The sequence below is a fragment of the Manis pentadactyla genome, chromosome 10, assembly GCF_030020395.1.
Source record: "Manis pentadactyla isolate mManPen7 chromosome 10, mManPen7.hap1, whole genome shotgun sequence".
Taxonomy (NCBI): Eukaryota; Metazoa; Chordata; class Mammalia; order Pholidota; family Manidae; genus Manis; species Manis pentadactyla.
Window position 1 is genome coordinate 27,020,722 of NC_080028.1, and position 23,610 is coordinate 27,044,331.

Below are 23,610 nucleotides of genomic sequence, written 5' to 3' on the forward strand. Positions count from 1 at the left end.
AATGCATGGCACTGTTCCCATAGCATGATGCCTCCATTTAAGGGCAAGATGAAGGAAAGGCAAAGAGCAAGAAAGGCACCAAGTTCTGGAGTGAAAACAAGTAACAAAAGGAAGATAAAAATGGAAATCCCAGTTCAGTGTGAATAATAGAAATGCAAATGGTGCTGCTAAAATAGGAGGGAACATTACTTTTCAAAAAGGCAAAGCAAAGGAAAATTGTAGTAGCAAAAGCATTTTGCATGGTAAAATTGTACACTGTGTATGCCTCTCAGAAGCACAGCCACCTACTCTAATTTTTCCCAGCACGATGCTGTGAATTCGGTGAGTCATTTTATGAAGGTTTACTACAAAGTTCCAATCTGCATATTTTTAAAAATACATTTGGATTAAATCTTTCTTTTCCCAACAGCTGCCTACTAATGCTCCCAAATTATAGCCAAATTTCTCACCTGGGCTACAAAATAGCACACTTTTTTAAAAGTATCAAGTTTATGGAATGAGCTCTAGAATTTATGAAGTTTAAAAAAAATCGTGGTGCAAAGAAGTGTTTATGCTATGCTGCTATTTAAAATGAAGGCAGTCTGAATATAAATGTACTTACATTTTTAAAAAAATGTCAGGAAAAGGTTATTTATAGGAGTGCAGAAACAAGGTGGAAGGGAAAGGATTACAAATTAGATGTCCATGAATATATTTTGTTTTTGTTTTGAGTTCATAAACATGTAAATATTGAACATGATTCTAAAACAAAATTAATCATGGGACAAATCAATCTCTAAAAATTGAAAGCAAAATAGCACAAATGAAACTGAGCTTCAAATTAGTGTCATAATCACAGAGAGGAGTTATTTCAAGTGATAAAGCAATTTATCTGTAGATAGACCCTAAGGAAAAAAAAATTGTCCAAAAAATTTGAACTGTTTTTCTTAGTTTTATTGTTAGTGATAATATTTTCATTATTTTGGCTTTTTTATTTCTCTCTCTTCCCTCCCTCCCTTTTTATTTTTTTTGAGACTATTGTGTGTACTATGGAAAAACAGAAAGGAGAAACTACTATAGTGTTGAGAATTAGGATTGGAAGAACATTATTCAAATGCAAAGATCAAAGAAGTTCAGCAAAAACTATATAGACTTTAATTTCCAATTGAAATTTTGATATATTTTAATACAAAAAATACAGATTCTCTAGCTCTGCTTACTTTAGAAGACCTGGAAACAATGATCAGCTCAGTAAAAATGAACACGCCTCATGTTCATTAACTTGGTTCAAACCCAGATTGCGGTCTTTCGATACCATTCCCTACTGAAAGAATGAAGGCTCTTTGAGAGAGAACTGATTCCAGATTTGGGACAGGAAATATGTAACAGTGAGCCGGCATATTTAGCTTCCCAAAGAGCGGGTGAGCTATTAATGACTTTTGGTGTCATGTCTAAAATACTCCAGAGCCAACAAGGAAAGGCTTTCTGTAGCCAAAGATGGGACAATTTGTGCATCAATGAAATAACTGCAGTGGACTGAAACAAAACCAGTATGTTTAAACCTAGAACAATTCTAACACACATGCATGCTCGCACGCATGAGCACACACAGCCAAAAACATCCTAAAACCATTGGTCCTCTTTGGGGGATACTAGGTTACAAACTCATAAATTGGAAAGCTAATAAAGAAAGAGAAGGAATCAAACATTTATCTTATTTTTCTGTACATACTATACTGCTGGGTAAGCAAATGGAAAATAGCCCTTGGTTCAAATCAGCAAAATGAAAATGAAATTGTTAGATAATTGGGGAAATGTGAGCATTGATTTGAATCGTTAGTAATTTGTGGGCTTACTGTTAATTATCTTTAATTATGATAATTAGTTATTCATTATATTTAAGAGAAGGTTCTTACCTCTGGAATATATATATACATATATATATATGTCATATATATGCATATATAATTATATGTTATATATCATATATATATATATATATGTATATATATATATATACACATATTTCAGATGAAATGTTGTGATGTCTTAGTTTTGTTTTGAAATAATCCAGTGGATGTGGTGGTAAGGTGAATTGGATGAAGTCATCAAAATAAGATTGACCATGAGTTGAAAATTGTTGGAGTATGTGGGGGATTATTATATTACTCTTTTTTCTTTTGTATATATTCGACATTTTCCATATAAAAAGTTAAAAAAAAAATCAGTTGCTGTGCTCATCTGTCCTTTCCTGCAACCTGATAAGCCCACTTCCCAATGTATTTTTATGCTTACATGACAAGGGCCCAGGAATGTTTGGTAATAGTCATGGTCCTCTTGGTGAAGGTATCCCTCTAAGCATTGTTCAAGATTCTCCTTCTGAATGAAAACTGGACAGATAGAGAATGAATACTAGGCATTATTCAGGACAGTTAGAGTGGGTAACTTCTTTCGGGCACTCATGAATTTTCAGACTCAAACATCTGATGTTTGGAGTTCTGAAAGTGACTCTGGTCTTAAAGTGGAAGATACTGACTCTCTTACCTAGGAGCAATATTTCCTTGAACCACAGAAGGATTTTTTTCCAACTCTGCTGCTCATGAAAAAATCACATGATTCATCCCATGACTGATTACAGTCTCAAATGCTGGAAGTTTCATCACTAATTGTTTTATAATAACGCACCTGAGCTCATGACTCTCTCTGTTCAGTAAGTATCTGTGGTTCTTTACCAGTAAAACCCATGTTTTGTTACATTGCATTGTCACTTTGGGATGTTTGTTGTCATTCTGACGAGTTTAACTTGTATAATTTCTCAATTATGATACATTTTCTTATATTAATTAATTTTTTTCTTAAACAATAATTCAGGGTTGATCTTGTAACTGGCTTTTAAATTTTTTTTCTTCTGTCCTATTTTCTATCTCTATTATTTCGATTCAATTTCTGAGCAATTTCTACTTTATGTTCTTAATCCTTCTATTCACTTAAAAATGTTCTGTTCATGCAGATAGGGTCCTTTCTTATATTTCTTATGGTTTCTTTTTTAAAAAAATAGTATCCTAGGCTAGTTTCATTTGTTTCAGAGATACAAAATCTTTTTATGTTTCTTTGAAAGTGCAATTTTTTGAAGTTGTCTTCTGCTCCCTGAATTACCTGTGGTACTTCCAAGATTTTTCATTCATTATTGTGTTTTGTCTTTGCTTTCCATGTTGGAATCTTCCTTCAAATATCTGATGACCCTTGGCTGGCTGAATAGCCATTTAAGACAGAGGTTCTAAAAGCTAATTGAATGTTCTGGAGGCTTGGTCTTCTTAACTACTGGGCTTCCTGTTTACTATGCATAGAACCAGTTATTTACTGAAGGAGCCCTAAGGTAGTATTGACAATATTTGACGACTGGAATGACATTAAAAATATTTAATAATGATTCAATCAGATAAAGGGTCCAGACTGTAAACACACTGGCCATAAACAACTCATTCAAGAAGACTGTGTGTGCAAGCTGGATTCAAGCTCACCAGTGGGTCTTTCTCTTGGACAGGGTGATTTCCTCAGAGAGGGCTTCTCTGGTGTGCTGTCTGGAGTGAGACAGGGATAATAACCCTGCTGCCAGAGTTCTTTATGTAGCCTGCCACTTAATCTGCCTTCTGTGCTTCCTGTCCTTGAAATGCAAAGTTCCTCCAATTCAATTTCTTCAAAGTCTGCTACACCCCCATCTTCTTCCAGTGGGCTGGAGGTATTCGCCTAGCTGTTGGTACAGCAGAGTACATTTGGGGGACTGGCTGCTCCTTATTCAGACTCTCTTCAAAGATCCCTTCTTCAGTACTACCCTCTCTCCCTCACCTTCAGACACTTGAAACTCCAATTCCTAAGGCATTCTGAGTTTCTTCTGCACAAACTGTCATGTTTCCTGTTAGCATGCCTCTCCTCAGGCATAGAGTTTAGCTTTCTCTGATCTATTAAATTAGTTACCACTTATCCAACTGTTTTCTTTCCTCTCACTCTCTTTTCTCACACACCTCATTTGCTATCATTTCCTCTCCCATTCTCTGTGCTTTTATTGGTTTAAAGGGTGTATGTGCTTAATTTCCTTTTAAGTTTTTAGTAGCATTTCAAAAGGAAATGAAACAAATCTACGTATTTGATCCACTGTGTTAAACCAGAAGTTTAACCTTTAAATTCTTAAAATCTATCTTTAAACATAATTAGTTTTTGACAATAACTAGAGCCCACTAGCATTCATGAGCTCCCAGGAAACCAGAGGAGAACATTAATGTTTTTTCATTTCCTGGTGCTTCACCACCTTCCAAATTGAGAAAGTTTGAAATCCTAACAACAAATTACCATAAAAATAAGTTTTTAATGGTACATCAAAAATGACAAGCTTAACAATACATTTTTTACTTTATTTTTTTCCCCCTCTCACCACACTTTTTTTACATCCCATATCTTTCCTTATCTTGGCTTGTTAGTTTTGTTTTGTGGGCATATATGTTTGAATACCTTGTTCACATTTTAGTACCAATTGGCTCAGATTATAGAAGCTCATCTGCAGTGATTGTGGGGGCCGCAGACTTCCTTTGAGGAGGGCCTCTGAGGCTCTGGCTGGTCTCCTGGCTGCCAACAGCTACCTGTGACAAGGCGCTGCCCATCTCTGTGCTCTCGGAGCCACACTCGTCTGCTGCAGCCTTACGGGCCTTGTTGCTCTCTCCGACTCAGCTTATTCAGGAGGTGGGGGCTGGCTGGGGACCTCGTCGTTGCGCCGTCCCAGCCAATCACTGTGACCATTGCCCCCTGACCTCCTTCTGCCTGAGGTATTCTTCAATCACTCTCATCCCCACACCACCTCTCTCCTGCGGGTTGTTCTCTGGTCTTGTTTCACGGCATATTCAATCCTATTTGCACTGTATCTTGTATGATTGTCTCTTATCTTCGGTGTTGACATCACTGTTTCTTGTCTTATGGTGCTGTTACATATACAATATATGTAAGCTTATACACACACACACACACACACACACACACACACACATGTATATATATAAAACGTCATGTCCCTGTCAGCCAGTAGTATGTCTACTATTGCTATGTTGTTTTGAAAAGAAAAAAAAAATTGATTGGGTCTTCTTTTCTTTCACCTAGTCTTTCTGTTTTTTTAAAATCTGCTTATACTTACTTTTAGTTAAGTATAACCCAACCAGAAAATAAAATTTTATCTTTTTAACCAGCCATGGATTAAAAACCAACAATAAGGAGGTGGGGGAAAAAACAATAATAAAATCTTTATTCTGATATTTATTTATTATGTATACTCTGCCAAATGCTGAAGAATGTGTTTCCGCTGTAGATTCCCCACCAGTTATTTGGTCTGTAAAGACAGTAATATGAGAGAGAGCCAGAAACCTGCGATAGAAGCAGTGCTGTTCAAAGCAGTTTTCTTTAAGTGTGCTTGTCTTAAGAGGACTCTGTATGTTCCCTCAGTGAAATGGACATTTTCTCTTCCCACATTTTAAGTTGGCAATCGTCTCATTTTCTGGAATGGCGTTGTCAGCTTTTCTGTTTGATACTTGAATCAATGCAAAAAAAGTTGACGTTTTATTAAAAAGTTATTGTTTTCGCAAAATACATGATGTTTAAAATGATATTTCTGTGTGCTTTAAGGTAAATTGTTCTCACTTGTGGTTGCCAACCATTGCTTTCACCATGGAACCTCATCTCTGAAAGTATAATATAAAGCCTTAGAATGTGAGTTAATTTGTAAAATTTCTTTATAGGCATTTCCAGCATCGGAGTTAAGCTCAGAGTTAGTGTTATGGTATTGTTCGTAATGTACGCTTGTCATAAGTTGTGGTTTACCTCAATTAGTGCAATGCTCTTAGACAGAAGGAATGACGGCTCCTTTCAAACTAATCTAACGTATTTACAATTCCAATATTGCTGCTCGTGTAAATAGAGGAACACTGATCAGTATATAAACAACAGCAGTCTGTTAAAGAGTATCTGTATATATTTAATGCTTTTAACAACTAGAAGTTCATATTTTGGGAGTTTGTCCCAGCGTCTTGAGGCATATCTGACTGCTGGGTGCTCACTTAGACCATTTGACTCTTACTACACATGATTCATGTACCAAGACGCATGTGGTTCATGTGTACTTTTCAATTTTGCCTGGAGCCTCCTTTGCTATGTGTATTATCCTATGTCAGATCTCTGTCCCTGGGACATATGTTGAATCTTATTTAGATTTTGGGGCAAATAATAAAAACGAAAAACAAAAGGAACAGGGTATTTCACTGCTTCAAGGGACTAACAAGGTAATTTATTCCAGATTTTTCATTGTTTACATGAGAAAATTTAGACCCAAAGGAAGAAAGCCCGGGTTAAATTTTCACAACTGGCTGGCCCTAATGAGAGGGGGTTTACATCATCAGTAAGTAGAATAGGTTTTCCGGCATCTCTCACTCCTGCCCCTGCTTCAGGCCAGATGATTTGAGTTAAGATGATGCCAGTTTCGGGGGATCTAAAAATGTTTTAAGCTCTAGAATGTGGATAATACGTATCAAATTTGGATCTTGCCTCTGAAGAAATTTCTACTTAAAGTTTGTGTTTTTGCATTCTTTCTTTTTTTTTCTTTTCCTTCATTACCTGAGCTAATGCTATTTGAGTATATAAAACTAGTTGCTAAGGTAAACTCTGAATAACCATGGTATGGAATGTACATGAACGTCACCTTGGAAAAAAATGTTTCTTGCCAATGACTAAGTACAGTAATACAATATTTATTTTGAGTCCTTGAAAGAGTTCCGTTCTGTTCAACTTAGGCTTTTATGTTTAAACACTAAACCGTTTTCTGTGTAAAATCAAAGAAACCCACAAGTAGACAGCAAAGAATCTGGAGTAATTGGGTGGGCTTTGTCTAAAAACCTCTTCTAGGGGTTGAGTGAACAAAGAGCACATATTTTTTCTGTTTGCCATATAACACTGGCAGTGGAAGCTAGATTACTATTTAGTTGATAGCTTGTGCCTTAAGCATGTCCTTTCATAGTTGTATGTGTATGTGTATGTGTGCAAAAGAGAGAGAGAGAGACAAAGTTTTTCAAAGCAAGCCATGACCTCTTCACTAACAGTAATCTTTCAGAAAATAAAAAAAGGGCTCATTGCAGATTGGCTTGGAGGAAAGAGCATTGAATGAGGGAGCCTGAGTTTCACTCCCAGCTCATCTTTGCACCCACTTGTGTCATGCTGAGCAAACCACTTGCTGTCTCTGTGTTTCCTCGTGTGTGAAATAAGGGAGAATAGGATTTAATCTCAAAAGCCCTGCCCAAATGTAAAGTTTCATAATTCTCTGAAATAAAATGAATATTTTTACATCACTGATCATTACAAAATAATTAAATAATACTTAGAAGCCACAGGTGTCAGAATGATTCGTCGTATCACTTTCTACTTGGAAACCAATGCATGAAAAAGTAGCCTGCCTTAAGGATGCAGCCTAGTTTTAGAAATAATTTTTTCTTCATCAACCTAGCAAGCTTTGTCTTTTGGGGACTTACTGGCAACTTTTGGTTATTATAGCCAAAATTTCAGTTAGACCCCTTTCCTAAAATGTGCTCGTTACGTAGTAAAAAATTTAATTGACTTTTTCTCCAAGAAGAATGTTATAGTTTGTACTCACCTGTATATTTCTGTGATTAACAATTATCTGTTTTCACACAGACTACACAGTTTATGAAGGCAGACATTGTTTCTCTTTGGTTCACAATATAATCCTAAAAATTAGCATAGTGCCTGGTACCTAGTGTGTGTTCCATAAGGGAAGAAATATGGGTAAATAGGCTGACCAGGATGGTTCTACATTAGATGCCATGTATCGTCTTGGAATCATGCAAGAAAATTACTATAAAGAAAATATGAGTCTCATTTATAGTCTTTCAGAGTTTTGTGGATTATAATATTAATGGGGAAACATTTTCTTAGTTATTGTTTTTCTCTTTATGGAGAACAGAAATGATGCTGACCTGACTTGATAAATTTTCCATAGTCACTAGGTGTTAGAGAGTATTTGGACGGTATCTATTTTTGCAGTTTGTTATCTGCACAGAAAGGCTGTTTGTGAATCAGGGTAAAGCAGCTAATTGATGATGCCTCCTCTCGGCCTCCATGCAATCTTTTATGACCCTTCTTATTGATCTGTAACTTGAATTTGCTAAAATACTGGGCGGACCCTGACTCACCGTCCTCCGCGAGGATGATGTGACTCATACAAGCAAGCCAGAGTGAGCCCCGACTCAGGACACAGCTGACAGATTCTGCTGTGCCCATTAGGGACACGGTGCTAAGAACAGACAGTGTGGACAGAGTGTCCCTCTCCACCTGCTGGTTATTATGTGCAAATGATGTCACAGCTCAGATCGGAGTTTTTGATCGTTTTTATAATTTTCCATCATAAATCATACCTGTAACAGTTGGAGCCTGGATGCTATTTGGAAAGCAATGTAATACTTGTTTGAATGATTTTACAAGGATTTACTTTAGGTCCGGTTAAAAGAAAAATCGCAATCCGCCTTGCTTTCTTCCTTCTTTATGCCTCCCTTCCCTCCCTGTCTTCCTCCTGCCATCTCCCTCTTGTCCTTCCTCTCTCCCTTTCTCTCTCCCTCCCTGTCTCCCTTCCCTCTTCCTTCTTTCCTTTCATAGAGAGATGGCTGCTATAGTGAAGAGCTTGGATTTTCGAGTCAGGCAGCTGTTAATTAACATCTTTACCATTTTCTATCAAGTCACTTTAACCCTTTGTGCTCAGCTACTATTTATTAGACATCGAATAGTTGTGTTATCTAATTTAATCTCTACAATAACTTGGCAAGTAAAGTGTCTGGTGCATGGTAGTCGACATAAATGACAATGAGGGAAATGCTGGATGCTCTCTATAACATGTTTTCTCAGTAAGTGCTCACTAATTTAATTGTCAGGTGTCATTATTCATGTCATTAGTCTCCACTGTCCCTGCCACCAAAGTGAAACTGGTCATACATTCGTTCAAAATATGTTCTTTGAGTATCTGCTATGTATCAGGTACTATCTGTGTTACTTGGGGTGGGGGGATGGGGAGCAAAGGACAAATTACCAACTTCAAAGGGGTTATAATTAGTAGATAGATACATAAATTGACAAATAACCAAGTGTGATGAGTTTGTTTAGGAGGGACCCCCTAATTCCAGTCCAAGGGGTTCAGGGAGGAGACCCTGGAGAAAATTACATCTGTGCTAAGGAACTATATATGTAAAGGTACTAAGATGAGGGGAATTATGATGCAGTCAAGAAACTGGAATTTCATTCTGGAATTGGAAGGGATGAATGTGAAAGGAGAGCTTACTGGGCATGGAAAGGCTTGGTGCCCACCCAGCAGAGGTTGTCTAATCTCAGGTTGCCGCTTAGTTGTTCCAGATTCCAAGTCCTGTTATTCTCCTCTGCCGGGCTCTGGAACAAGGGCCTGCTGTCCTGCTGACCCTTTGGACTCTGATCTGAATGGGCACAGCATTATGTTGCTAACCCCTGATACTCACATAATCTTTTAAGCTGTGTTCTTGGTCCAAGAAAGAAAGACTTATCTTACTAGTACCAAGGTAGGACATTATTCTTGGTCCTTTGCTTATCTCTGTATATTGTCACTACTCTACTCTGAGGGGTATTGGGCTATGGAGCATGTTGGCTCTTATCCTGGTCTCTTCTGGCTAGCATTTTGCAGGCTGGGGCACTGTTAGCAGGCCCAGGAATCCCAGGCCAGGCTGATTGAGAATCAACCCTCATACCAGTGAGCCTCTCTGACTCTAAATGCCTTCTGGAAACCTGAGCAAGCCAGACTCTATGACATGATAATCTAATTACCATTTCACTTTTCCTGGGAGCAGAGAGATAAATGATATATAGATCCATAAGCTAGGTGGAGAACTGCTTCATGCATTGACTCACAGATAGTTTCTCTCTGAGCTGGTGCTACAGAAAGTGCTATCTCTGTAGCGAGGCCTGCTAGCGTGCTGAGGAAAGTGTCAGGTGTGCTCAAGGCATAGAGATAGGGAAGCAAACAGCCAGTTCTCAATGTTGCCCTTTCTTCTGGGCAACCCGTCAGATGCTAATTAACTCTGAGTAAGATTGCCATATATTCCATTGTCACAACCTGGATGATTCTGAGGGTGAAGGAGTTTGCTGCTAATTGCTGGCCTGGGACAGCAGGCATAAACCAGGGCTGTTTTAGGTGAACCCAGACACAGGGCTGCCCTAACCATGAGCCCCCTGTTGGTCTAATGACTGCTCCTGAGTTTGTGGTGTCTGTACCTAAGGGCAGAACCTGGGGGCATGCCATTTCTGGGTCTCTTTATGTCATTATTTTTCATGTCCCCCAAAGAAAATTTTGAAACAGTCACCATTTTATGAAATTCTCATGTATCTGAAAGGTTATTATAAACAAGACAGTTTTTTGGTTTTTTTTTTATAATCCTGTATTAATTAGAATGTGAAGCTGGAGACATCATTTTCTTTAACGCGCTGGCCCATAAATTATGTATGGTACATTATTACCTTTGATGACGTCAGACTACGCAGGTAGAGGTCTTTATTGTTTGTCCAGAGAAGTGACAAGGAAGAAAATACCTCCCATGTGACTAACAGAGAGATTAAGGAGACACTTTCTTGATTTATGAACTGTTCTCTTCTAATCACGTTTCTTGGCAAAATAATACATAAAATGTCAGTGTGCTGTGAAGCCAACACCATCTGAGCAGCAGTATTTTTCTCCACCTCAAATTAAGTAGGTTGTGGGAGAGCTTGGTGACCAAAGTGTTACTTTCATTTTTCATTCCTTCCTCCATTATAATCATATTAAAAGCGACCATTTTTAGCTCTTAATCTGGAAGCAGAAGTTCTCACCTTAGAAAGATTTTGACCCTTGGGTGTGTTCGGCACTGTTTGGACCCATTTTTGCTGGTCACACTGGGGGTGGGTTGGAGGCCAAGGATGCAGCTAGACACCCTACACAGCCCAGGACAGCCCCCAAACAAATCAACCATCTGCCCCCACATACCAGGAGTGCCAAAATTAAGAAACTGCTCTGTAGCTTCCTAATCACTCAGTGATTTGTTCATGCAACAATAATTAAGGGCCTACTATGTGCCAGGCACTGCACTCCTGAAAATGCAACACTGAACCAAGCTGGAAAAATCCCCCCTCTTGTTCAGTTTGTGTTCTAATAGGAAAGAGAAATAATAAACAAGATACAAAGAAAGTTATAAGTATTAGGGAGAAAAATAAAGCTGGGAAGGGGATGGGCTACGTGAGCAGGTTGGACCCGTCCCATCACTCACCACTCACTGAGGTGGGCTCATGTGGCATGACCTGTGGTCTGTGGGTGGGGAACCTGAGTGCTCAAGAGGGGAAGTGCTTGTGCAGGGAAGTCACTGCCCCTGGAGACCTGGCTGGGGTTTGCCGTTGCATGTGTCTGACACTGTACAGCCTAAAGAGTTATTTCCACCTGGGCTATGCTATCTATTATCATCAGAAACCAGGGTTGCCTTTGCTTTATTTTGATGAGATTCCCCTTTTTTAACTTGCTGATAACTGCCTCCTGCCCTGCCCAAATCATTCATTTCTAGCATTTATATTTCTGTTGTTTGGAATCTTTCCTGATGACATCCTTTTCACAGATTCATTACCTTCACCCCTTAAACATGCTCAAAGCTCCCTGCTGTTTAAAAAATAAAGCAAAGATAGTCACACTTTCATTCTACAGCCTCTCCGGCTGTAGCCTCTCCCCCTCCTCCTTTCATAGCTAAATGCAGGAAAGTGCTCCATTAAGGCTTCTTCACTCTGCACTCCCCCAGTTTACCCGTGATAGGCCCTCAGTACTCCTACTCCCCTCATGCTGCTCTGTCAAGGTCTGCCCATGACCCTATAACCCCCGTTTTTATAGACTAATGACTTCCTCACCTCCCGAAGTCCCCACCTCAAGATGCCATCACACTGGGGGCTGGGTTTCAACATGTGAATTCTGGGGGCATAAACATTCAATCCAGAGCATCCCTCATCTTTCATAAGAAGGCTCAGCTGAACCCATGTGTTCATGCAGCTCCACAGTGGTCCTGTGTGCCAGGGGTGTCTCCCCTCCCCACCCCTGCCCCACTCTGCTGGCCGTGGGAAGTCCTACTCATTCTGCAAGGCTCACAGTAAGCGTTACTTTTGTACCCCTTCCCAGATTTTAGGCACAGTACAGTCTCATATAGACCCCACTGCCCCCCACCTCCAGGAGGATTGTGTGTTCCTTTGGAGTGCGGAGCAGTTTCTGTGCTCACGTTAGCTGTTCTTTCCTGCAAATCATTTATTGTATCTCATTGTAAAGCATCCACACTCTCTCAATTCCAAACTATTGAATTTCTGTCACTAACTTGCTGTGTGATCCTGTATATTTTACTTAACCTCTCTGAGCTGTCATTTTATCAACTCAAGTTCTGTCAAGCAATGTTACCATTATAACTCAAAGAACTGTACCAAATTCTTTGAGTTCACCAGGCTCAAAGAGGTCATAAACCAAAAGATGAAATAAATTTTCATCTATTAAAAATATTTTTTTCTTTGTCAAACATTTCATTCAGACCCCAACAAAGTGGAACTATTTCCAAAGAAAAATGTCCCCTCCTCTGACATCTTTAAAATTGAAGCTACTTATAATGTAACAAAGCTTTATCGTGTATTTTTTTCTTTTGTGCACAGATTATCATTCATCTTTTTCTGCAATTTCCCCTTAAATTTTTGAAGGACTTACAATTCACCCTTTGTTATTTTACTTAGCTCTTTTTCCCTTCTGATGAGAGAAAAGTCACACAGCAGAGAAGTGAGGAAATAAAAGTTTAAAATTATATGGCCTTGATCTTGATCTGAAGCTTTCTTAGATTATCAGCAGCACTTACTGTCACAATCTGGAAAGAAGTGAAGCAATAAAACAGGAAGCATTAGAAGGAAAGATACACAGAGATGAATGCCAGATGCTCTACAAGCTTTAGAATTAAAGTCATCTTTTAAAAGTATCATTTTGGAAAGATGGCTTATATGTGTCAATGAGTAATTGTAAGAGAATATAATGTAAGAGGAAGAGTGTCAATCAGGAAATCTTCCAGTCACAACTCTGTGTCTCACTGACCCCTCCCTGGAATATCTCCATTCATGGAAACCTGATGTTTAGGTAGTAAAGGTGGGATGGGTATAATTAGAGAGGACTAGAACCTATTGATTACATTCTCTGTGCTGTGCATGTATATAAATTTAGTTCATTTAACCTTTCCAACAACTCTATGTAGTATATTTATCTACTTTTGAGTTCAAAAAAAAACCTGGAATTCCCTATACAGTTAGCAGTAACTGAAACCAAGACGGAAACTTAGGGTTTTCTGATTTAAACACCACACCACATCGATATCCTGTCATGTAGAAAATAAATGTCTTGGCCTCGAGCAGTTTGTAATTAAGAAAAGAAATGCAAATATCTCTGTAAAAAGCAGATTTGGTAGACCACATATTTATCCAATTTACTGTAAAAATAACTCCACATACATGATTATAGAAGTTCAGCCTTACGGCTAACAGAGCATCCCCTTTGAGTTGTTTTTCCCTTCAAACATAGAGATACTATTTTCGTAGCAGTTTTTATTTTTCCCAGCAGATAATGTAACATATCACACAGACTTGGAAGGTCTCCAGAGGTAATCTCTTCACTTGCCATGCAAGTTTGGTAAGGTATTTGATCTCAGTCAGACTCAGGTTCCACTTGCAAAATTGGGAAGTGATACATGTCTAACAGGGTTGCTTTAAAGATTAAAGAGTTGCTTGATTCACCCTGGGTTCTCAAAATGATTATTGTGACAGTTTGCAGCAGCCATTATTGTTGGCACATGTTTTGACCCATTTTGATGCATTTTGGAGACCTTCAGTGGTAGGAGAGGCTGTAGTCCTGTTTGGAGCCTCTGGACTCACTGCCCAAAAGTGCTGGTCAGTCTGATAAGTGCACCAAAGTGCTAAGTAACTGGGCATTGGTAGGAGAGATTCCAGGGGAGGGGAGATACTGGAAAGAAGGACTCAAAAGAGTTTGACTAAAAGTACTTTTCAAAGTTAAATTGATGGAAGAAAGTAGGAAAGGGGCTGGAGTAGGCGATGAACATGTGTTTTTCCCAAATTGAACATCTCCAACAAAAGTGTTCTTGGGTCAAAGGCCACAATATTTTCCTCTCCATAGGGAATCTCTTTTGAAGGACTCACCTTACAAAACACCAAATCACAAAACGATGGTTATGTTTTCCTCCCCTTTTATTTAATCCTGTAATGTAATACATTTTAAAAAGTTATTACACGTAAATCCAATTAATTCTGAAGAGAGTCATAATCTATCTAAACCAATCCAAATGGAGGGAAAAGGAATAATCAGGTTTGCATTATGCAAAATGGTGCTCAGTTAATTTATTGCACTGCACTGAATAATAAGCTGTTAGGCTTCACATTATTTTTTCTCACATTAGATCAAATAGCTTATTGCTGCTGCAGCTTATTTCATATGGCATACAATTTGGATATATTGCAGTGGAGTAGATATTAGTCCATTTTAAGAGACAGACGTAAGTACTTCATTTATAGGATCTCTCCATTTGGAAATGGCAAGGGAGAAGAAGAAATGCAAACATGGAAATGGACAGAGGGGAATTTATGTGGTTGCCCCTCTACTGGCTCTGCTGTGGGTTGACTGCCGGTTGCTGAGCGTGGGGCCAGAGCCTCAGAGGAAAGCCGCGTTTCCAGTGGGAAGAAAATCCAAAGAGAGTTTATGTTCCTTTTTAGGGAAGTGTTGACATTTTAATTACTTTCTGTTTTCTTTGGAACTACATTTGAGAATTGGAAGCAACTTAGAAAAATAAGAATTGGCTTTATTAGAAATCAAATGAATTGACATGCAGCCATGAGCTGGAGAATGTCCAAATTCAGTTCTTGACAAACTCACGTCTCCAGCAGGACCCAGAGAGCCAAAAAAACTCAGTCATTGAAAAACTAACCGGCAGAATCCCTATTTGGGGCTTATCATCTCTGAAAGCAGACTGTGCCTCTGTGCAATCTAATCTTTTCCAGCCCCAGGCCCCTGGGTTTCACGTTTGTAATTTCTTTCCTTTAAACTTTGGTCTTCAAACTTGGGTCTCACAGGGGTTGGTGAGAATCAGAACAGGGAGGGATACAAAGCAAAAAGAGAGTGATTGTAGAGAACTGGAATGAGTTGGGGAAATTGGTGGGTTTAGGATGATTTAGTTTTGAAGATAACCTGATTCTCTGGTATTTCAGAAAAGAAAACTGCCTGAGGAAGTGAGGGTGGAGCCCAAGTAAATGCTTTAGGAAGGTGTGATATATTTGCACCCTCTCTTCTTGCACCTGGAGTTGCCTAGAATTGAATAAATATTTAGCAAAACTAGGGTACCTACATGTGTTCCAAGATCAGCAAACCTAAAAATAGTAAATGGAATAGAATGAAGTTAAAACAACACCAACAACTGCAGCCAGGGTGTCTGCGGTGCCCCGGAGGGCGGCTCCTGGAGACACGGGCTCGCCCTGTCCCGCCCCCCTCCTTGGCCTTCCTCGGCTCCAAGGCTGCTGTGGAGACGCCATTCAGCGTACACCAGCTGCTTCAGTAGTAAGTCGATCCAAACTCAGTCCCTCAAAAGTTATGTAATCGTTACTGTGTTCCAGGTGCTTTAAATACACTATTTAAATTTTCAAAAAAAAACCCTATAAGGAGATACTATTTGTACTGTAGATATTGCTGTTTTACAAACAAAAATGGGCTTGGGCAGATTAAGTAAATTCGTAAGTTATACAAACTTCTATTATAAAACATATCAAATATATGCAAAATAAGAGAAAGGAGTATAATGAACCTTTATGCTTATTTTGCTTCCCCCCATTCAGGGTCAGCCTTCTTCCTCAACACCTACTCCACCGCATTGTTTTGAAACAAATCCCAGACATCATATCATTTCATCTACATACTTTTTAATACGTGACTCTAAGAGGTAGGAGATTCTTTTAGATAAAATAACCACAATACCTTCACCACATCTAAAAGCCTTAACAATAATTCCTAATACCAAGAATTATGTGGTCAGTGTTTACCTATCCCCAGTTGTCCTACAGTCAAATTCTTTTTAACAGTTTGTTTGAATGCAGATCTAATCAAGGTCCATACGTTGTGATTTCTTGATGACCTTCTAAATTCTCTCTGAATCTCTAGGCTCCCCCTTCATATCTAATTTTATTCTTCAGAACTTTTGGTTGAAGAAATGGGATTGCTTTCTCTGAAGATTTTCTGACAGCCTGAACTTCTCTTGTTCTGTTCTATGAAGTATTCTCAGATATATTGGTCATCTTGTACTTTGTACTTCCTATAAATTTACTGGTAGAGCTAGAGATTTTATCAGACTTTAGTTTAGCAAGACTATGTCCTAACAAGTGGTATATAGTTCCATAAGTGGAAATGTGTGTATGTATAATGTAATCAGCTATTAAGGATTTTGCCTGGATCCATTATTTAGCTATTGCAAAGCTGTGATCTCATAATTTTATGATTAAAAATATATTTTAGAGCAGTTTCAGATCCACAGCGAAATCTACTGAGAAGTACGCAGAGTTCCCATATATTTCCTCTCCTCCCTCCCCCCTCCTTTAGCCTCTGAGGCCATCAACCTTTTCCCCCAGAGCTATGCAGTGTCACAGGGAATGAACCTACATCGACTCATCATTCACTCAACGTCCATAGTTCACACGGGGCTCACTCTTGGTGGTGTACATTCTGTGGGCTTTGACAAGTGCAACTTGACATGTACCCAAAGATGACTTATTTTCCATTTATTAAGTGGGATACTTCTATAAGGAGGAGCTTCCCCCTCATTACCTAGTTGGTTATGTGAAGTGAAATTCATCTGACAAACCCAAAGTAAATTGTGCTTTTTCTTTATCTACTAGTTTTTTGAAGAATAATGTGTTGATACTCTCTGGTATCCTCTAAGAACATAAGATGTTGTTTTTGTTTTTATTCTTAATATCACTAAGAAGTCATGTATTTAAACATATTTGATATGTCTCAATGTTCTATTATATAAATATATGTATGTGCATGTATATATGTGTATACATACATATATGCTAGTAACTCAGTGGTGGACTTGTAGATCACCAAGGTCTATAAATCTACATTATTCATTTACTGACTCATAAAGATTCCCCTACATCTCTGAGAACGGTAGAAGACCTTGCTTTGTTGCTAGAATAACAGAAGCAGCTGTTCATATAGACCGAAGATCAGGAAAAGAAGAAGGAAGGAGGGAGGAGGAAGAAAAGAAAAACAGTAAGCAAATGAGTACTGAAAGATAAGTCAATTAATTAATGGGCCATTGCGTAGTCCAGGAAATTTAATACAGTTTATTTATATGGTGTCATGTGACATTATTGTAAAGCTTGAGTGCTGGCGATCACACTGCTTGGGTCAAATCTAATTCTAGCACTTCCTAGTTTGTCAGCTTGCCCAAGGCACTTCTCATGCATCGGCTTTCTTATCAGTGCAGTAGGGATAAACCAGCATAGGCTGTAAGGATAAAATAAATGAATACATGTGAAGTGCTTGTATTGCTCATAGTAAATGCTCAATAAATACTAGTTGGTTTTGTTGTTGTGATGGTGGTTATGATGAAGTAAAATTGGTATTTGTTGAGTAACTACTAGGGGCAGGTACTGAACTTGTATCTACATTATGTAATTTAGTATCAATTTTAGTGTATTTTCAATCTATCACCATTATTTATTCTTTATTCTAGCACAGTATCTGGCATAGGGAAGGAATATGGGAATTGAGCAATATTGTTAGGTGTATTTGACCCACATTACGCTTTGCTAACATCTGCAAAGTGCTTTTATAAGATGAAGGAAGATACACTATTAACAAAAAACAGGACTTTAAAATTCTGTGAGAAAATCTTGACAACCCCCAGTAAAGGTGTTTAAGCACCAAGTGGACAGCAAGGCACTCCAGTGAGCCACACAGTTCTGGTATTGCCCATGGCAAATCAGTATCAATATTCTCCCACGATTTTCCCTACCCAGGGAAAGAAAGACAAGAGGAACAATTTCCGAATCACTCCTCTAACCACGGAAATGATTTTAATTACCAATTCATCTGTTGGCAGACTCTTCTGGCAAATGTACCTGCAACTTGGAAAGATAACAAATGAACCAATTCCTTACTCCAGAGTTGACACTGATAGTGCTTGCTGAATTTGCTCTCAGAAAAGAGTCCTGGGCAACAATACATCTGGCGCTCTGCTCGAGGAATTTGTCATGTCGTTGGCATGTTCAGCCTCCATTGTCCACACCACTCCGACAGCAGGTCCTTTATATTTCAAAGAAATTGCAGTCTGAATTAATATAATTAGAATGTAACTGCTATTCACTTGCACAAACTCCTCATTTCCAGGAGTACAGATCTGATAGCACGTCTCTGTTCAAAATCTTCCCAGTGATGGCTGGAGGGGAGCAAGCAGATAATAAAATGACAGAATATATGCTATTTCATCAGTCTCTTTAAGTACCAACTAATGGCAATATGGGAGACGAAAACTATCCTTTCTCTGGCAGGTCTAAATAGAAATATCTTTCAAGTTTGCCTGCCCTTACAGCACTTTCATAAAATTTGTAGTGTAGGGTATCTGAAGGAAGAGAGAAATAAAAATAAAATAGGAAAGATTGCGTATCTTCCACAAGACAGTTATATGAAGTAGAGTGGATAATTCATAGATAGAATTATAGAATTAAAAGGTGGTTGGATAAGTTCATTCATTCTTTACTGCTTTGCTTTGAATAATCAGTGTCAGTAACCAAGCAATTATTACTAAGTAGACAACAACTTGGGTGTAGATTCTTGAATTTCATTCTTTGCTATTGCTACATTTCTAGAAATACTTGAACATCGATATGGTGGAAACTGACATCACCTTTTTTTTCCCGAAATAAGATTGTTTTGCATTCTCTCAAATAAGTTGACATTCTCACCTTGAACGACTCATCTGAGGGCAACGATGACCTAAGTTACCCATGTGTAATCTGCTGTTTGTGGCCTCTCCTTCCAAGAATATAAGGTTTATCCTCATGCATAATAGGAACTGAATGTCTGTTTTTCTCCAAACTTTGTATGTTGAAGCCCTAGCCCTTACTGTTTCAGTATTTGGAGGTGGGGCCTTTGGGAGGTATTAGATTCTGAGAAGGTCATGAGGTTGGGGGCCCCATGGTGGGGTTAGTGTCCTTATAAGAAGAGAAAGGAAAGGGGATTGTGGGGTATCATGATTGGTGCACAAGGTGTGTGTGGGGTCACAGGGAGGACAGTGTAGCTCAGAGAAGACAAACAGGAACTCTGTGGCATCTTACTACACTGATGGACAGTGACTGCAATGGGGTATGAGGGGGACTTGATAATAAGGGTGAATGTAGTAACCACATTGTTTTTCTTGTGAAACCTTCATGAGAGTGTGTATCAATGATACCTTAATAAAAATAAAAAAAAAAAGAAGAGAAAGGAGATACCAGAGCTCCTTGCTCTCATTCTCTTTCTCTGTGCCATGTAAGGATATAATGAGAAGAGGGCTATCTAAAAGCTGGGAGGAGAACCCTAACCTGGAACTGAATGGGCCAGCACCTTGATCTTGGACTTCCCAGCTTCTAGAACTGTGAGAAATAAATTACTGTTGTTTAAGCCATGCACACTACGTTGTTTTTTTGTGGCAGATGGAGCTGACTGACAGTGTATAGGAGCTCGCTGGGTTAATAAGCACTGAGAAGGATAATGGTTTTAATTTTCTTGTTTTTCTTGGAAGCACCTATTGATTTTTACCTGAGATTCCATGCCAGAAATCTCAATCACAGAAATATGGCAAATAGGTCATGTCATACAAAAATAGGGCCGGGGTTTGTGAATGACAGACGGGTTCGAGAGAGGAATACCAGTGCCCCTTCTAATTTTAAACCAAATACATTATATAAAACCCATTATGTTAAAGAGCTGTTTCTCTTTATAAAAGCTGGACACACATTTCCAGCAGTTTGACAAAGTCAGGAGCGTGTCGTTGCCTCTAGCCTTTCCTGCGGACTGTCACCCTTGGCTCCGCCTACCTGCAGGGCTTGTCTACCATTTTCCATTGACTAACGCAGTGCTTTGCAGGATGAGGTGGGCTTCAGAGTCACGGGTATGTAGGTGTGCGTGTGGTGATAGTGGGGGGTCAGGGGACTTGTTAAGTTAAGATGCTGATGCCCAGCTTCCCCCAGATGCACTGAATCAGAATTCTCAGCTATGGTACCCAAATTGTGTAAGTTGAACCACTCCAAGTGCTTCAGATGCACACTAAATTTAACATCCATAGACCAGAGTTCTCTTTCACTGATACAAATATTCAAGTGTACTATCTAGGTGGCTCTTTCTATAGATGATATGTATGATTTTTAAAAATAGATACATTTAATTTATATACATGGAAATCCATTTAAGATGTTTTGGCCAGTGGTTCTTAAAGGGGCTTATCAGAACACCTGCAAGACCTCCTCCTGCTGTGCACATCCCTTTGCCCCTTTGCCATAATTACCCACATTTTGTTTCTCAGTCCATCTGTCCTATCTGGATTAGAAGAAAAAGCACATCTCACAGTGTCAGGCAGATTGCTTTGCAAGTGAATGCAATAGGGATTTATATTTTCATGTGAAAAATCCTTTATTAGAGTCAATACTTGTCCCTCCCTCCAATGCATTTGTCTTAATACTCTAGATGTTTAGTAACAGGACTGTGTGTTATAAACACATGTTTAGATATCCAAATATATGCACAGATGGAAAATATCAAGCTTTCATGGAAGGCCCATTCCCCAAACACAGACACTCAATGGAATTTGCCTGTTTTCTCTATGGAATTTGAAGGTCAGACTTGAGTGCATGAGGTTTAGGGAATTCTTGTTCCTAGCCTCCTAGCTTCCACCAGCTGCTGACTCTGACATTGTCATTTTGATTTTTGTGGCCTTTAGAGAATTCCCAGGGTGGATGGATAGGAGGTGGCTTGGAGGGGGGGGGGAGTTCCTATCCCTTGTCTAAGCAATGGATTGTGGGAAAGACTTGTCATGTGGAAAACAGCTTAATTTATACAAGGGAGGTAGCAGGGACTCCCAGGACCCAGCGTGCCCCATCACACCCCAGAGGATTTTCTTCTGAGGTTTATAGAATGAACTGGTGGATGATCAACTTTAGTATAGTGACTATATAACGATTATTAAAAAAACTTTTTTTAACTGGAAAAGAAATATGTATCCATGGAAGATACTATGGGGGAAAAAGAGGAATGTAGAACAAATAAAAAGAGAAGAAGTGTAGGTTAGAGCTCTGTTCTTAAGATCAGCAAGATGGGGATTCGAATCCACCCTGACTAGCTGTATGCCTTTCAGTAGGGTCACTTCACATCTCTGAGCTGGCCTCCTCTTAGATTCTATGGGAATGATTCTCTTACTATTCCATGGGAACACTATCTCTCTCTCACATGGTTGTGGTAAGGATTTGCTAAAGTGAATTCTGTTGAAGACTTAGCAAAATGCTTGAAATAGAATAGTTCTCAACACAAACATCTAAGCTAACAAGGCTATTATATAATAATACAGCTATTATATAATAATATGATATTATTATAATAATATGGCTATTATTGCTGGTATCAATTGTGTGCTGATTCTTTCCAGGCAAGCAGACCGGACCTTGAATCCCATTTTATTTTAGGCAGGATTGCTGATATTGGCACTCCTAACACTGAGCCTAAATAATAGTTTAGAGAATTTGTTGAGATCTGTTAAATTAATGCTCTTATTATAAAGAAGTAGATTTTAGTTATGTCTGTTGTCGTGATTTTTGAACTGAAATGCTCTAATCCTTGTCTTAAGCTTACAAGCTCCCTTCTTAATTTGTAAAGAATTATTTTAAAAAATACCCTTGGAAACAATTAATGTTCACAAGAAAGTAAGAAATCCTTGCAGCAATGTTTCATTTTATTATTATATTTTTCTCTCTCCTGAAAAACCAGTGAAGAATGGCAGCGTATGTAAAACAGTAGTCAGCCTTCATGCGGAATGCACTTCCCTAAAAGCCTAGAAGTATTTCACATTTGCAGAAAAACACCCTGTTCCTGAGTTGGATCTGATCAAAATTCAAATTTATATTAACATCTCATTACTTTTTGAAAAAAATGAGCGCCATGTTTAATGGAAAATGCTCAGTATCCGCCAGGTCTGTTTTTGCGGCTACTGAACAAGGCCGTGTTGGGACTCAGCGGGGCCAGGGCACAGCTACGTCCTTGTTCAAACAGTCACCTGGTGTGAACGCTGGCGCTCAGTTTTTCCTTCCTTTTCCCTCTCCTGTCCCTACATTGTTTTAGCTGCCAGTCTCAGTATTTTCTCCGAAGCCAGGGAAAGGGAAGGGCGAAACTGACTTTGAAAGAATAACATTTCTTTCTATGGACTTAAATAGAGTGCTCAACACAGAACATCCTGTGTTTTCTTTTAACTGATGACACTCTTGACTGTGGCAATGGGCAAACTGCAAACCAGGGCTGCTGTTCGCATAGACATTGTTTTCGTCGTATACTAACCGAATCGAGGGAAAGGGGTTCTGCTCTTCACAATTACAACCTGGTCCCTTCTCAGCACACTCTGGGGCTCCTAATCCTGCTGTATCTTTACTTTACTCCATTGTACTCAGCACCTTCTAATATGTGTTTATTATGTTTTTTGTTGATTCTTTGACTCCCTTGGTCATAGTGGAGGCCCATGACAGCAAGGATCTTTGTCTGTTTGACTCACTGTGGAATTCTCTGTTCTGAAAACAGTGTCAGGTACCAAGCAGACACTCAATAAAAATTCGCAGCATGAGTGAATGAACTCGTTTCTTCCTCAGTGTCCTCTCCCATACAATTATGGAGGAAATAACTGGTAAAAATAGGATACAAAAAAAATCTCATAAATATAATAGGTTTATACCTCGTAGATGTATTTGGAAATGTAGCTCTGTTTGGAGTTTACATAGCTTAGTTGGTAAGGAGAAGATGCAAAAGGGGATAAAAGAGAAACATCTCCATGTCACTATCTTCTTCCTGTGTTTTTTCTTCAAAGCCTGACTCCCCTACCTGCCAACATGATATGTATTTCTTTGCTTACTTTCTATCTCCACTTACTAGAATGCAAAATTTTTAAGGGCAAGAACTTGTGTATGTCGTTCATGGCTAGAACCCCATTGCTTAGAACAGTGCCTGTGCAGAGCAGGCCCTCCCAACACATCTGTTGAATAAGTGAGTGTTTTGATGAGAATGTTGGAGAATATCCGTGCCTGGTCCTGGATGCTTGTGGTCTCTACAGCACGATCCAACACTAAGACGGTGACTCTGTGGAGAGGGGTGATGGGCAAGCAGAGGAGAAAGGGGAAAGGGTGACTAAGATGACACCGATATTTTAAGTTTTTCATTCACAGTGAAAAAGACGCCCCACTCAGTGTATA

General features: G+C 39.0%; 1 long non-coding RNA gene across 1 annotated transcript in view; it reads left to right on the plus strand.

The window, feature by feature from the left end:
- The window catches only part of LOC118915537 (uncharacterized), a 110,426-nt gene that overhangs the window by 81,705 nt on the left and 5,111 nt on the right, over positions 1–23,610 (plus strand). The gene's annotated exons all lie outside the window — the stretch shown is intronic.